The sequence below is a fragment of the Hippopotamus amphibius genome, chromosome 4 (assembly GCF_030028045.1).
Source record: "Hippopotamus amphibius kiboko isolate mHipAmp2 chromosome 4, mHipAmp2.hap2, whole genome shotgun sequence".
Taxonomy (NCBI): Eukaryota; Metazoa; Chordata; class Mammalia; order Artiodactyla; family Hippopotamidae; genus Hippopotamus; species Hippopotamus amphibius.
The window spans coordinates 106535874-106552340 of record NC_080189.1 but is presented as its reverse complement, the minus strand read 5'-3'; the positions used below and the strand labels follow the sequence as shown (position 1 = coordinate 106552340).

The 16467-nt window shown below is 44.7% G+C and overlaps 1 protein-coding gene across 1 annotated transcript in view; it reads left to right on the top strand.

The window, feature by feature from the left end:
• ABCA13 (ATP binding cassette subfamily A member 13) overlaps window positions 1–16467 on the top strand; it is a 324555-nt gene that overhangs the window by 131699 nt on the left and 176389 nt on the right. The window lies entirely within an intron of this gene.

Sequence of the window (16467 nt, the reverse complement as noted above, 5' to 3'; positions counted from 1 at the left end):
GGGCTCAGCCCAGAGCAGCAGAGGTAGCACTTCAAAATATTTATTTTATATTCTTAGAAATAGCTTCTTAATGGTATTACACTTTCTTGCTGATAGTGCTTGTGATTCTGGCTACCTTCCAAACAACTGGATATTTCAAGGCCTCTAACCTTTAAAGTTAAGAACTAAAAAAAAGAGATTCTACTCATATGCATGGTGAAAGTAGAGGGATGGGAGAAAAAAAGCACCTTCAGTCTGTTTAGAAAAATATATTCCAGACTTGGAGAGTTCATGCATCATTTAAGGATGAGTAAAAATCAAAATAAAATGGGTCATTGAAAAGATTGCTTTACATACAAGCGGGAGAGATGACACCCAAGACATTGAGAGAGCATAAATTAGAAATGTGATTTAGTTTGGAAAAATTTAGATTGCATTGTCCTGGTATTTGAATAAAATTTAAGAAAAGATGGATTCTAGGAAACGAGAGATTAAAAAAATTAACCCGAGAAGGCCACAGTGAAGGGAAACTGGGTGAGAAGGGGTTGGGTGTTGCAGAGAAGCTGGTTAACACCGGGGGAATGTAGAAGATGTAGGATGTCGGTTTGAAATGCAGGAGGGAGAGGTGTACAGCCCCAGGAGCAGAGGTGGCAACACGCAGACGGCGGCTGGAGGGTGAGGATCAGGCGGCCTGTGGACCCCTGCCCCTCCCGGGGAGGAGACAGATCCAGGGGAACAAGCGGAACTGTCACATTTCCAGGGGAACAAGCGGAAGATGGAACTGTCACATTTCAAGATGGAACTGTTGCGTTTCAAGAAGAAAAACCTGGATTTGCAAAGTAAAGGCTCAGCACATTGCATACAAAATTAATACAAAGAAACCTGTATCTGGATACAAAATGGCAGATGTCTTGGAGTTCACAGAAAAGGAAAAGAATGTGAGGGGCGAAAAGACCAGGGAGGTGATACTGCCCTCTGCAACGTGGAGATTAGCATCAGATTTGGCCATGGATCCAGAAGGAGCTGAAGTTTCCTTTAACCCTCAGGCCCTGAGGCATGAGGACGCTAGTCCTTTATTTTCACATATCCCAGTAAGGCAAAGGGGCTTTTGAACTCAGCTAGAGCTTTGCCCCAAGTCCCAGTGTGAAATTCTAATGGACTAGGCTGAGTCCTAAGTGGGCAAATGCTCTTGTCCAGACCCAAGGCAGAGAGAGCATCTTCCTCAGGTCAGAACAGGGATGCCTTCAGAGGCCTTCCTGGCATCTCCAGAGAGTGAGCCTGGCGTCCCGCTCACTCACCAGGTAGAGCCCGCTCAGGAAAGAGGGAGAGAGACAGACAGGGACAGAGAGATGGAGAGAGACAGAGATGAGAGCTCAGAGGAGGGCAGCCTGGCTGGTGCCAATTCTGCGGCATTTGGGGAGGAGGCTGAGTAAAATCCCAACCAACCAGGGCAGCGACTGTAGCGGAGGGAACATGGGGAGAGACAGGCTTTTGGTCTGATGATGATCACTGTGGCTCTTAGGATGGAACGGGGGAGGCGCAGCTGCCTGCCCTGTGCACATGAGAACCATCCAGGGCCCAGGCAGCCCTGCTGTGCGGAGGGGGATGGGCAAGGCCGGGGGCGGGGCACGGCGGGGGCCCAGTGCACGTGGAGGGACGTCTGCCTCTACAGGGCTCCGAAGACCTGTGTGGCAGGTGCACGCGGGGGGCGCAGGGCCTGGGGGTGCTCCGGCTGCACCTGCTTCCTCCAGCGGTGGCGGGGCAGGGCAGGGCAAGGCGAGAGGTGGGGGGACCTGAGACGGGGGAGGCCGGTCTGTCTCTCTGCTCAGCCCCTGGGCAGCTCTCCGCGTCTACCGCACGTGCTCGCTGTGGACGCGAACAAATGTGGAGATGGAAGCTCTAGCCATAGGGGGGGAAAACCAGAAGCAACGAAAAAGAGGAGACAAAGCTCATCGTTGTCTCTAGCTCGTGTGAGAGAATCAGATGAGAACAAGGCACCAATCAGATGAGAACAAGGCGCCGATCAGATGGCTGATGGCAAATACACACCCGTGAGCACCAATGCCCAGCTCTGTGTCGGCAATAAACAGAACAGCGGGGAAAGTAACCACAGAGTAAATATCCGTATGAATCTAATGGAGAGGAGGGTATATATCAAATTTAAAATCAAAGTAGATTTGAATAAATGGACAGAGAAGCCATATTCCCGACTGTGGCTATTTGTCATAAATATATTGATTTTCTCCAAATTAACGTTGAAGTTTATATAATTCTAAATTACGTAACATTTAATATGAAACATGTTACATAAAATAATGGCACTTACAAAAATCATTTAAATAAAAATACTACTAAAAGATCTGTTTTTAATTGCTGAAATGTTTGTAAAGGTAGCTGACACTGTAAGTTAGCGATAATGATGGTTTATTGAGAATGATGAGGAACTGGTGCCTGATGATCGTCCAGTAATAGAGCAGTGAAGCAGATTTCAGAGTTCAGTAACCAACCCATTTGTGTATAATGACTGACCTGGGTTGAAGTTTGCATTTTGTCTTCACTGAGGTGACGTGTTACAATATTACACAGCTTTCACACCTGCAGCATCATAGCTCAGCATCTTCACTCACTGCAGCGCGTTCACCACCAAAGTCTGTTCCCACTGTCCGTGGGCCAGGGACCCTGCACACACTTGGCCCTGCCTTCACCCCCTTCTGCTCAGGTAGCCACCAGTCTGTTCTCTGTATCCATATATTTGTTTTTGTTTTTTTGTTTATTTTATTTAGTTAGTTCCACATATGAGTGAAATCTTACTGTTTGTCTTTCTCCATCTGACTTATTTCACTTAGTGTATTGCCCTCAAAGTCCATCCATGTGTTGCAAATGGCACGATTTCATCTTTTTTATGGCTGAGTAGTATTCCTTCTTTATCCATTCATCTATCAGTGGGCACTTAGGTCATTTCTGGAGCTTGGCTATTGTGAGCAGTGCTGTGGGACTTCCCTGGCAGTCCAGTGGTTAAGACTCTGAGCTCCCAGTGCAGGGGGTCTGGGTTCGATCCCTGGTCAGGGAACTAGATCCTGCATGCATGCTGCAACTAAGACAAGGCACAGCCAAATAAATAAATAAATAAATATTAAAAAAAAAACCCCCAATGCTGTGGTGAACATAGGGGTACTTACAGTGTTTCAAATTAGTGTTTTCATATTCTTCAGATAAGTACCCAGAAGGGGGATAGCTGGGTCGTATGGTAGTTCTATTCTTAATTTTTTGAGGAATCGCTGTGCTGTTTTCCATAGATGCTGCACCAATTCACATTTCACTAATGTAAATTGTGTAGAAGGGTGTCATTTTCTCCACATCCTGGTTATTTCCTACATTTTGACCACAGCCATTCAAAATGGGGGTGAGGTGATACTGTGCTTTTTTTTTTTTTTTTAACACTTTTACTTTTTATTTTATGTTGGAGAATATCTGGTTAACAATGTTATGATAGTTTCAGGTGCACAGCAGAGGGCCTCAGCTATACCTGTACATGTATCCATTCTCCCCCCAGACTCCCCTCCCATCCGGGCTGCCACATAACAGTGAGCAGAGCTCCCTGTGCTAGACAGTAGGTCCTTGTTGGTTATCTTTTAAAATACAGCAGTGTGTGCATGTCAATCCCAACCTTTCTAACGATCCCTTCCCTTCACCCTCTCCCCACACCCCATAACCATAAGTTTGTTCTCTAAGTCTGTGAGTCCATTTCTGTTTTGTAAATATGTTCATTTGTATCATTTTTTTAGATTCTGCATATAAGCAATATCATACAATATTTCTCTTTCTCTGACTTATTTCACTCAGTATGACAGTTTCTAGGTCCATCCATGTTGCTGCAAATGGCATTATTTTATTCTTTTTTATGATTGATATTTCATCATATATATGTACCACATCATCTTTATCCATTCATCTGTTGATGGACATTTAGGTTGCTTCCATGTCCTGACTATTGTAAGTAGTGCTGCAATGAACATTGGGATATGTGTATCATTTCGGACCATGTTTTTCTCTTGATATATGCCCAGAAGTGGGATTGCAGGGTCCTAACTCTATTTTTGGCTTTTTTAAGGAACCTCCATACTGTTCTCCACAGTGACTGTATCAATTTACATTCCCACCAACAGTACAGGAGGATTCCCTTCTCTCTACCCTCTCCAGCATTTATTGTTTGTGGATTTTTTGATGATGGGCATTTTGACTGGTGTGAGGTGATGCCTTGTTGTAGTTTTGATTTGCATTTCTCTAATCATTAGGATGTTGAACATCTTTTCATGTGCCTCTTGGCCATCCATGTGTCTTCCTTGGAAAAATATCTATTTAGGTCTTCTTCCCATTTTTTTTTATTGTTTGTTTTGATGATATTAAGCCACATGAGCTGTTTGTAAATTTTGGAGACTAATCCCTTGTTGGTCACATCACTTTCAGGTGATACTATGCTTTTGATTTCTGTTTCCCTAATAACAAGTGATATTGAACATATTTTCATGTGCCTGTTGGCCTTCTCAGTGTCTTTTTGGGAAAAATGTCTATTTGGATCCTCTGCCTAGTTTTTTTTTTTGTTTGCCTCTTTTTGTTTTTGGTTTTTGTTTTTTGGCCACACTGTATGACATGTGGGATATAGTTCCCTGACCAGGGATCAAAACCATGGCCTCTGCAGTGGAAGCATGGAGTCCTACCCACTGGACCAACAGGGAAGTCCCCCGTGGCCTTGTTTTTAATCATTATTTTTTTGTCTTTGGGTTGTATCAGTTATTAATATTTTTTGCATATTAATCTCTTGTGGGTGGGCATCCTTGTCTTATTCTTGATCTTATAGGGATGATTTGTCATATGTGGCTTTTATTATGTTGAGATACGCTCCTTCTATACCCATGTTTTGAGAGTTTTTATCACAAATGCATGTCAAATCTTGTCAGATACTTTTTCTGTATTTATTGAGATTATTGTATGATTTTTATCTTTCATTTTGTTAATGTGGTGTATCAGGTTTGGTATCAGGGTAATGTTGGCCTGGTAAAATTAATTAGGAGGTGTTCCCTCCTTTTCAGTATTTTGAAGAGTTTGAGAAGTGTAGGTATTAAATCTTCTTTCGACTTTTGTTTTGGGGGATTTTCTTTTATTATTGTTTCAATCTCCTAGTGATCAGTCTGTTCAGATTTTCTGTTTCTTTAAAATTCAGTCTTGGAAGGCTGTATGATTCTAAGAATTTATCCATTTCTTCTGAGTAGTTCATTTTTTTGGTGTATAGCTCTTCATTGTGTTCTCTTATAATCCTTTGTATTTCTGTGGTATTCACCATAATTTACCATCTTTTATTTCTGATTTTGTTTATTGAGCCTGCTCTCTTTTTTCTTAGTGAGTCTAGCTAAAAGTATGTCAATTCTGTTTATCTTTTCAAAGAATCAGCTCTTAGTTCATTGATCTTTTCTACAGTCTTTTTAGTCTCTATTTCATTTAGTCTCTACTTCTGACTTTTATTATTTCCTCCTTTTTACTGACTTTTGGCTTTGCTTGGTCTTCTTTTTCTAGTTCCTTTAGGAACTAGGTTCTAGTTCATTTAGGTGAAAGGTTAGATTGTTTGAGATTTTTCTTGTTTCTTGAGGTAGACCTGTATTGCTTATCAACTTTCATTTTAATACAACTTTTGCTAAATCCCATAGATTTTGGTATGTCTTTCATTTGTCTTCAGGTATTTTTTGATTTCAGCTTTGATTTCTTCATTGACTTGCTACCAAATTGAACTTGGGTCCACTCGCCAGTGATCAGTAAAGCCAATCTACTAACACTGGGTTGTGGTGAAGGAAAGTGCAGCATTTATTCCAGGCACCAAACAAGCAGCATCCACAGATAAAGCTCAAAAAACCCAAACTCCCCAAAGGCTTTCAGGGAGAGGTTTTTGAAGACAGAGTGAGGGAGTGGGGTTGTGGGTGCATGATCAGCTCGTGGACATTCTTCTGATTGGTGGTGAGGTCATCGGTAGTCAACCTAATGTTTCCAACCAGTCTGGGGTCTATATATGCTTGTGGGCAGCATACAGTTAACTTCTTCCACCTGGTGGGAGTTTCAGTATCTGTAGAACAACTCAAGGACATAGCTCAGAATATTATCTATAGTCATTGAGGAGGAGTTAAAGGTCCTTGACTTTGTTTAATGGCTAAAATATTATTATTTTGTCTTGCTTAACTGTTTTCCTTTCTTTCTGCATTTTCTCACTTCTCTGATTAAGTTTATTCTTTGGAGCTCAGGGAGATCTTGGAGGCTAAAATTTTTCTACAAACAAGAGGCAGGGTGGAGGACATGCCGGGGGTCTGTCCCAGGAAGGCCCCAGAGGGCCCTGCTTGGTTACAGACCCAATAGTTGTTCAGTAGCATCTTGTTTAGTCCCCACAAATTTGTGATTTTTCCAGCTTTCTTCTTGTAGTTGGTTTCTAGTTTCATATCATTGTGTCTGGAAAAGATGCTTGATATGATTTCAGTCTTCTTAAATGTATTTAGACGTTGTGTGTGTCAACATATGGTGTATCCTTGAGAAAGCTCCATGTGCACTTGAGAAGAATGCATATTCTGCTGCATTTGGATGGAATGTTCTGTGTGAATCTATCATGTCCATCTGATCTAATGTTTTACTTAAGGCTGGTGTTTCCTTGTTGGTTTACTGTCTGGCTGATTTATCCATTGATGTAAGTGGGGTGTTAAATTTGCCTACTATTATTGTGTTGCTGTCAGTTTCTCCCTTTAGATCTGTTAATAATTGCTTTATAGATTTTGATGCTCCTCTGTTAGCTACATGTATGTTAAGTGTAATAACGTCTTGATGAATTGTCCCCTTTATCATTTTTTTAAAGGGATCATTTTATTTTTTTAAATAAATTTATTTATTTATTGGCTTTGTTGAGTCTTCATTACTGCGAGCAGGCTTTCTCTAGTTGTGTCCTTTGGAGGCTACTCTTCATTGCATTGTGTGGGCTTCTCATTGCAGTGGCTTCTCTTGTTGCGGAGCCTGGGCTCTAGGCACATGGGCTTCAGTAGTTGCAGCACACTGGCTCAGTAGTTGTGGTTTGTGGGCTCTAGAGCACAGGCTCAGCAGTTGTGGTACAGGGGCTTAGTTGCTCCACGGCACGTGGGATCTGCCCGGACCAGGGATCGAACCCATGTCCCCTGCATTGGCAGACGGATTCTTAACCACTGTGCCACCAAGGAAGTCCCCCCCCATCATTATTTACTATTCATTTTTGTCATTTGTTATCTTTTTTGGCTTGTAGCCCATTTTGTCTGATGTAAGTATGGCTACACCACTGTCTTTTGGTTTCCATTTGTTCAGTATATTACCTTTGAGCTTGTGTTTGTAGAGCTGAGATGAGTCTCCGAGAGAGAGCCTATAGTTGGGTCTTGTTTTATAATCCAATCCATCTGTGTCTTTAAATTGGTGAATTCAATCCATTTACATTTAGGGTGATAACTGATAAATAAGGATTTAGTTCTGCTATTTCTTCTGTGTTCTTGTTGCTCTATATCTCCATTGTGGCTTTTTCCTTGTGTTTCTGTCTGCTGTTTTAGTTTGGTGGTTTTCTGTGATGTTTTCTCAGTTTCCTCCTTTTTATGTTTTGTGTCTCTCTTCTAGATTTATGTTTTGTGTTACCATAAGTTTTGTATAAAACGTCTCTTAGAGAATATAGTCCTTTTTCTGCTGATAGCATCTTAAGTTCATTTGTCTTTATGGGATCTGTCCTTTTCCTCTTCTCCTTTTATGTTTCTGTTGTCTCAAATTATCCCTTATTATGTTGTGAGTTTGTCACCAAGTTAAAATAGTCATTTTTACTGTCTTTTAAAAACCTTTATGCTATAGTCGTTTAAGAACCTATTCTGATAGAGGGTTATGATGTTCTGATTCTGTCTACTGCTCACCTTACTCAAAGTTTTGTGTACTTTTGCCTTTTTGTTTCAGATAGAAGAGCTTCTTTCAACGTTTCTTGTAATGCAGGTCTAGTGGTGATGAATTCTTGCAGTTTGTTTGGGAAAGATTTTATTTCTCCTTCATATCTGAAGGATAACTTTGCTGGATAAAGTATCCATGGCGGACAGTTTTTATCTTTCAGTTTTTTTTTTTTTTGGCTGCATTGTGTGGCATGTGAAACTTCCCCAACCAGGAATCAAACATGTGCCCCCTGCAGCAGAAGCACAGAGTCTTAACCACTGGACCACCAGGGAAGTCCTGTCCTTCAGTATTTTGACTCAGTCATTCCACTCTCTCCTGGCCTGTAGCTTCTGCTGAGAAATCTGCTGATAACCTAATGGGGGTTCCTTTGTAGGTCACTGCCTTTTTTTCCCCTGGCTGCCCTTAAAATTCTTTTTGTCATTGATTTTTGACAGTTTTTATATACTGTGTCTTGGAGAAGGTCTTTTTGCACTGAAGTAATTAGGTGTTCTCTTAGCTTTCTGGACTTGTGTATCCAGTTCCTCCCCTGGGTTTGGGAAGTTCTCAGCTATTATTTCCTTAAGTAAACACTCTGCTCCCTTCCCTCTCTCTTTTCTTTCTGGGATACCCGTTACTTTATGTTGCCTTTCCTGGAGGAGTCAGATAGTTCTTGTAGAATTCATTATTATTATTATTATTATTTTAACCATGGCCACGTGGCATGTGGGATCTTAGTTCCCCAACCAGGGATGGAACCTCAGAATCTTAACCACTGGACTGCCAGGGAAATCCTGAATTTTTTTATTTTTTAAAGAATCTTAGTTCTCTCTCCTCTTCTCCCTGAATCATTTCTAGATTTTTATCTCTGGGCTCAGTAATTCTTCCATATGGTCTGCTCTATTTCCAGGGCTTTCTATTGCATTCTTCAGCACATTTACTGAGTTCTTCAGCTCCAGAATGTCTGTTTGGTTCTTTTTTAGAGTTTCAGTCTCTTTGGCAAAGTATTCCTTCTGTTCAGTAATTTTATTCCTGAGCTCATTAAACTGCCTTTCTGAGTTTTCTTGTAGCTGGTGGAGTTTCTTCTCGACAGTGAGAACACAGACTTCTGGAGCACTGTCCTTTTCTGTGATATCATGTTATCATGGTTTTTATGGAGCTGGATGAGTTTCTCCTCCGCTGGTACATTTGAAGCAGTGAACACCTTTCTTATTTTGGTAAAGCATTTTTAAACTTGGATTCTAACAGTTCAGCAGATTGCTGATTAGAGGCTTCTTTTTGTTTTTCAGTAGGTGGTGCTGTAGCTCACGTTTTGGTTGCGAGAAGCCTGAGCATCCTCTGGCTGCACTGGAGACGCAGCACTTCCCACCCCAGAGGGGTCCCCACTGGCCTTGCTGCAGCTCTTTGCGTCTCTGGGGTCCTGGTCCCTGCTGTCACTGGCGGTGCCATTGGGGGAGCACCAGGGGGAGCACCAGGATGGAGGGCGCCCCCCTCGCATCCAGGGTTGCCTGGGTCAGGGCACTGCCTCCCTGGTGTTGAGGGGGGATGGGGTAGCAGGCATTTCCACTGGGTCTGGGGTTGTCAGGTTTGTGGGTGCCGTAGTCACAGGCGGGGGACGGGGCTGCTGGAGTCATGGGTGCCCCTGTGGCTGGAGGGGCTGGGGTTGTCGGCCTCATCCCTGTGGCTGTGGGTGCCTCTATGCCAGGAACCCAGGGTCCTGTGCCTTGCGTCCCCACTGCTGTGGTTATGGGGCTCAGCCGGGTCGTTGAGGGGTTGAGGGTAAGATCTTGGGTCCCTTCTCTGCTGCTCCTCTGGTCCCATCTGCTCTATACAGTCCAGTCCACCCACCTTCAGACACACAGTGTGAGAGTCTCTCAGGATCCTGGTGTGTTGGGCAGAGGAACTTTTGCTGAGTCGTGAGTGTTTCTTGCGTTGTAGATTGAAATGGGGAGACAAAGGAAGCATCTCATGCCCCCGTGATGCTCACCCTGAATCAAAGTTGGCATTTTTAATTGAGAAGAAAAGATACAGTCAGTCCATTAGGGAGACAAAATTTTGCTCATTCAAAAATTCATCAAAATAAATATCATTAAGAATTATGAAGAGATAGGAGAGGTATGATTTTAAAGAGAGGGAAGGCCTTTCAGAACATAATGCCAAGGACATAAATAATAAAAATCACTAGTTTCCATTATAAGAATTTAAATTACTTCAAAATATCCAAATAAAAATTACAGTACACTTTGCAAAGTTATAGAAGCTATTTAATGAGTATATGAAAGAAAATTGAAATTCTCAAATTTTAAAGACATATATCTCAATGGAAATCCTAGCAAATAACTTGAATCAACCATTTATTAAGAAAATTTTATATTTAGTGAATTTATAAAAATGTTTAATGAGCACACAAGAGCATAGATTTGCAAATACATAGAAGAAAAATTTTTTCTTCTCTGATAAAAATTGCAATAACTAGTGCAGGAGATAAACTGTAAGATTTGACTATATTTTTTTAATTTTCTCAAAATGCTAAGTAATTTAATAAGAGAAAAAGAAAGCAAAAATTTTTGGAGGAGTGGTAATGCCTATGACAGTATAGAAGGGAGATGTGTTTTAGTGCTGAGATCCACTGAGTATGAACTGGTGCCATCAGCTCAGCTCTCCCACCTGGCAGAGAGCACAGTGTCAGCTCTGAGAACTCTGTTGTATTCTCCCTCTTCTCTCGTCCCTGGTCTGTGTCCATCCCCCCACCTCTCAGGCTGCCCACCTCCTGGCTCTGCTTCCTGCTTCAATGGTGAGTTTGCATGTTGGGCTTGTAGAGAGATGTGGACCCTCTTATTTGGACCGTAGGGTCTCCTTAGAATGTGGTTTTCATTAATTTTCTAGTTTTTGCTGCTTCTGGCATCTCTGAACACTGGGAATTAAATCACCTGGTTGTAGGCTGTGCCAGGCTTTCCAAAAGCACTGCCTGGAGGAAGGGAAGTTTTGATGAAAGGGTGGGGGTTACAGAGGTGAGTGTGATCACAGTCTTTCTAGAATAATCCCTGGAGTGCGGGATCTGGGTGTTGGTGGAGCAAGCTCAGGGGCCAGGACAAACCAGAGAGATGCTGCCACCAGAAGAGGCTTCTTGCAAGAGCAGGGAACACCCAAAGCACTGAGCCCAGAAAGAATGGAAAGCAGCATCTCAAAAAGATATTTGTGCAGCCACGTTCATAGCAACGTCATTCACAGTGGCCAAAACGTGGAGCAACCCAAGTGCCCATCAGTGAGTGGTTGTGTAGATGAAGTGTGGTCTGTACATGCAATACGTGGAGCAACCCAAGTGCCCATCAGTAAGTGGTTGTATAAATGAAGTGTGGTCTGTACACGCAATGGAATGTCAGTCAGCCTTGAAAAGGAAGGAAATTCTGCCCTTGGTACAAGATGAATGAACCTTGCAGATATTTTCTAAGTGAAATAAACAGTTACAAAGGGACAAATTCCGTATGATTCTATTTACGTGAAATACCCAGTGTGGTGGTTAATTTTATGTGTCCACTTGACTGGACTAAAAGATGCCCAGATGACAAGTGAAACATGATTTCTGGGCATGTCTGGAGGGTGTTTCTGGAAAAGATTAGACTAAGTAAAGCAAATGCCCCCTCCCCGCCCCCTCACCAAGGGGGTGGGCATTGCCCAAGCTGCCCAGGGTCTGAATAGAGCAGAAAGGCACAGGAAGAGTGAATTTCCCTGTGCTTGAGCTGGAACATCTCCCTTCTCCCGACCTTGGATGCTGAAGCTCCTGGTTCTTGGGCCTTCAGACTCAGACCAGGACTTGTACTAGCAGTGCCCCGGTTCTCAGGCCTTCGGGTTTGGACTAGAACCGCACTGCTGGCTCTCCCGGGCCTCCACCTTGCAGACAGCAGATGGTGGGACTTCTCAGTCTCCATGGTGTCATGTCTGTCTGTCTCTCTCCACACACACACACACACACACACACACACGTATATGTAAGTCCTCTTTATTCGGTTTCTCTGGAGATTGCTGGGTGCTACACCTGCGTAGCCAAATGGTAGAGACAGAAGGTAGAATGTGGGTCACTAGGGGCTGGAGGAGGGGGAGCAGGGATTGGTGTTCACACGGTACAAGAGGAAAGCAGTTCACAGCAATGTGAATGCATTTCACATTCCTGAATTATTTGCTGAAACATGGTGAAGGTGGTACATTTTGTGACATATATTGAATACTTTAGGATAGTTAAAAAAAAAGACTGAGCCCTTGAGGGAGGTGTCTGGTGCCCAGGAGTCCACTTTCTAGATCGTGTTTCAGGGGAAGAAAAGGGAACCTGGGTAAGCTGGTGGAGGAGGGGAAGTTGGCCCAGAAAAGCTGGGCGATGGCAGGAATGCTCGACCCAGAGGAAGCGCCGAGTCATCTCTTGTCCTGTGAGTCAGCAGAGTGTCAGCCAAGCTGGAGGTTTTTAGAGAGTGTTTGATTTTTTTCTGAAAGCTAAATAAGGTCAACTTGGGGCTCAGAGGGGAAGGGAAAGCGGTCTTCCTTGAGGAACCAGGAGACCTAAGAGCCCACGTTGTTTATCTTTCGGACAGACCGAGGCCACGAGGGCCACGCTGGGTCCGGGGTTTGCCGGTGTCAGGTTGGGGAGCTCCCGCCTCTTGGCCCCACGTGTCTGCAGGCTCTGCAGGCTCCATCCGCATCCTCTGCCTTCCCCGTAGGAGAAGGTCCGTGGATCAGCCCGCTGTGTCCAGGCACGTCCTGCCGTCCGTCGCATCTCCTGATGAATTTCTGTCCCTTAACCTCTACCACTAACGTCTGCTTGTGAGCTTGGAACCAGCTCTCACCTCCCGCCTCCGACCAGGGGCAGGAGCTGCCACCAGACTCCTAAGTCAGACACACACACCGTTGGCTCCCAGGGGGTGCCTCCTCTCCGCCGGCAGGTCCTACGGGGTCTGTAGCCTCCGTCTGCTTGGGATTCCCACTGGATCAGACTCTGCTCCTCACACAGGGGAGCGAAGGCAGAGGACCTGGAAGCACCCTCTGAGTGACAGGCGTCTGTCTCTGCATTTTTTTTTTTTTATTATTATTATTTTTTTTGGGGGTACACCAGGTTCAATCAACTGTTTTTATACACATATCCCCATGTCTCTGCATTTTGCGCAGAGGATTTCAGTGTGGGTTTTTACACTTCTGTTTGTGATTGAACTACTGGCCACTTAGGATGGAAGACCAGAGTCTCTCCCAAAATAAAAGATCACAACTCCGAAATCTTTATAACACAGGTATAAAATTAAAAAGAAACAGAGTTGCCCAAAGGTGACAATTAATATTTTTCCTTTTTTTAAATCATGAAATTCCTGATTATTCTATTTCAAAAGTTAAAAGAACAATTGCAGTTGGTAATTTATATATCCTTAAATAACAGAGTATTTATTTTCAACTTTGACAAAGTCTGCCAATAATAACAAAAGATAAAATTGCTAGAAAATATCGGTGGGCTCTCAGATCCGTAAGTAGTAATTATAATTTCTAGGTGCTCCCTGACTCATTATGCTTTTTTTAAGAGAAATATTTTGTAACACACCTGTTATTCTCTTGAGATGAACTTCATGGATAATAAAGCCTATCTGCATTTGTGATACCTGCAGATAACTTAAAAAAATTAGTGTAATATCTTAAGTGTAATATAAAAGGGAAAGAGAAAGAAAAAGTAGTTCATCATGAAATAATATGTGAATTCTCAATGCTCAGCCATGACTTTATTAAAACACAAAATGAGGTAGGTACTCAGATGCTTGGAGTAAGTTTGTAGTTAAGGGAAGAAAAATGATCAGAAAGCATTTGGTACTAAAAGTAAAAGAAACAGGCGATAAAGATAGACTACAATAAAGCTAATATGAAGGTAAGTAATGACAGGTAAGACTTATTTGTATACAATAAAACAGATGGAAATACTTTAATTAAAGTAGGAAAAATGTGAAAGGAAAAATTAGACACAGTGCAGTGGATAAAGAATGGTATTTTGGTAAATGGTCTGGGTCTTGTTAAAAAGTGTATGACAAGGCAATTCCCTGTGTCGTCTCGCGGGGCTGGTAACGATTGAACAGCAGGTGCAGCCGTCCTGCGATTCCGTCCTGTAGCCTGTGCCAGCGCCTCCATGCAGGCTCAGAGTTCCACGCTGGTTTTCACCTTCTGCAGCCAGTGACAGGAGATGGAGGGTAGGCTGGACAAAAGAACAGCAGCGAAGAGGGTTCATGGAGGGGATGGGGGTGGGTACCGGGGACAGCCTAGAGTAAGGCTGAACGCTAACAGGAAGCCTCCCTGTGAATCATTTCAATGTGGAGTTTCTACACAGTGGGTTTCTTATTGTGCTATAATGCTTGTATGTACATATATAATGAGAACAACATAAAATAGTTTTCAGAACTATTAATCTTATTAATAAAAGTGCATTCATGACACTGTGCTAACTTAGGAGCGTTTGGTTAGAAGCGTCTCAGCTCTAACATGTATCTGCGGGTCACGGGTGATGCTGTAGCCACAGATGTGCTGCACCGCAGACTTAACATGTTGGCATCACACCCATGATGGAGTTTTCTGAAATGATGAACAACTTCCCCATCAAATAATCTTCCACTGGGTTTTAAAGTGGTTGCATTCCTAGAAAATTCAATGTGTAATGAAACTGCACAGGAACTTTGGGTTTTTGTGTCCTGCACTCGTGACCATAAGGGCTTGTCCCTTGCGTGTGTGCGGTGGTCTCACAGGATGCAGGTCAAAGACAGGTCTTTGTTGGGTTGGGTTCTGCCCTTCGTGGGACACCTGCCATCCCACGTGCCTGCCCGCTGCAGGGGATTTGTGCCACCCCTGCTCACTCAGCAGGCCTTTTATTTTCTGTGCTTCTGATAACCTGACATCCTGGTGCTTTCCTGATTCTGGAGGGCCGCCCAGGGCGAGCTAATCCTTGAATATAGTGAAGGCTTTGCCTGTGAGCACGCCTTTCACACTCAAGCCAAGCCACACCTGAAGCCTCCGCTACAGGCTCCCACACTCGGGCCACTGTCCCCACCCTGGTCACCCGGGCCAGGACCAGTCAACCAGGGCATTACTCAGGCTGGCCAGTCCTAAGCCTGCTCGCCTGTTCCTTCCACAGAAACCGTGGCACAGGCTCTTGCCCACGATTTCCCTGGCTTCCCTTGCTCCCCAGCAGACTCTGCTGCTTCCCTGGGGGCCCCTGCGGGGGTGGCACGCCCCCTCCTCTAGAGATTTGCCACGACCAGACACTCTGCTGGCCTCGCTGTGCCTGAATGATAATAAAGCCTGTGTTTAGAAATACCTGTTCACTCTCCAAGCCAAAGCACCGCTTCCCACACGTCCCAGGAAAGCCCTGGGGGGATCCCAGCCACTTAGGGGTCAGGACAGTCACTGTGTGAGGGTTTGCCCAGGTTGAAGGGTCTCCCTGGGCTGGGGGGGCGGGTAAGAACTTGCTGTCTCTCACACACACACATGCATACACACCCCCACGTCAGTGATTTATCTGCATTTTCTTGTCCTCTTGATGAAGCGATGGTGTGGGAGCTGAGCCTGGTGTTTCCCAGGCTTGGTGTCTGACGGGGACGCCTTGAAGACCCAGAATCACATGCCTTCCCTGCCTGCAGGGCTTCATGAACCCTTCTTTACGTGCCTCCCATGGGATCGGAGTCCGCCCCACCTGTCTCCCTGGCTTCTTCCTTCCCGCCGTCAGCTCAGGGGCAGCGCTGATCAGCCTCCTGGCTGCATGGGCTCCTGGCATCTCCCCTGGAGCAGCAGAGCTCGGGAGGAGCTGAGGGCCTTGTCATGTGTTAATGTCCCCGCTACACCTGATAACCTAAGGAGGGCGCCCCGAAATCAGGTGTGAATTTAGGAGCAGGAGCCGAGGGCTGAGGAGAGCCAAGTGGCCCCTGGGCCGACTGGGACTCGACGGCCCCCTGTCCGCTTAGACTAATAGGTTAATTAGGATGATTTAAACGTCCAGACAGAGCACAGCGAGCATGGGTTAATTAGCAAATCAACTGTTAATATTCAATTTATTTCTAATTTGTTTTTCTAACCCTGTACGGCCTGCAGCCGTGACCCTGACTCAGGCCTCGTGCACCCCTCCTGGACTAGTCAGCATCCTCCCAACACCCATCAGGTCTCCAGGGGCCTCCCCGCCTCTGCTGACTCCCAGTCTGTACTGTCCCAATGTCTGACCCCACTTGCTCTTCTACCAGGCGGTGCCCCTCCCGCTGGCTGGGGTGGCTCCAGCAGGAGACCGCTACCCATTGGGCCAGAGGGAGAAGAGGTGCCACCAGCCCTGTGGACTGGTTTTCCTGATGTGTTTGTTGCTTATCCTCTCCTTCTGTTTTCACAAACTCGCTGTCCATGCATGTGTCCAGGGCTTGACTCTGGTGTTCCCGCCGGGAGCTGAGGCGGGGCTTCCTGCTGGTGTGAAGGGCAACAGCGTGTGTGCAGATGGGCAGGCGCCACGGGAGGCCGCCTGGCAGGTCATTGTGTGGCTTCTGC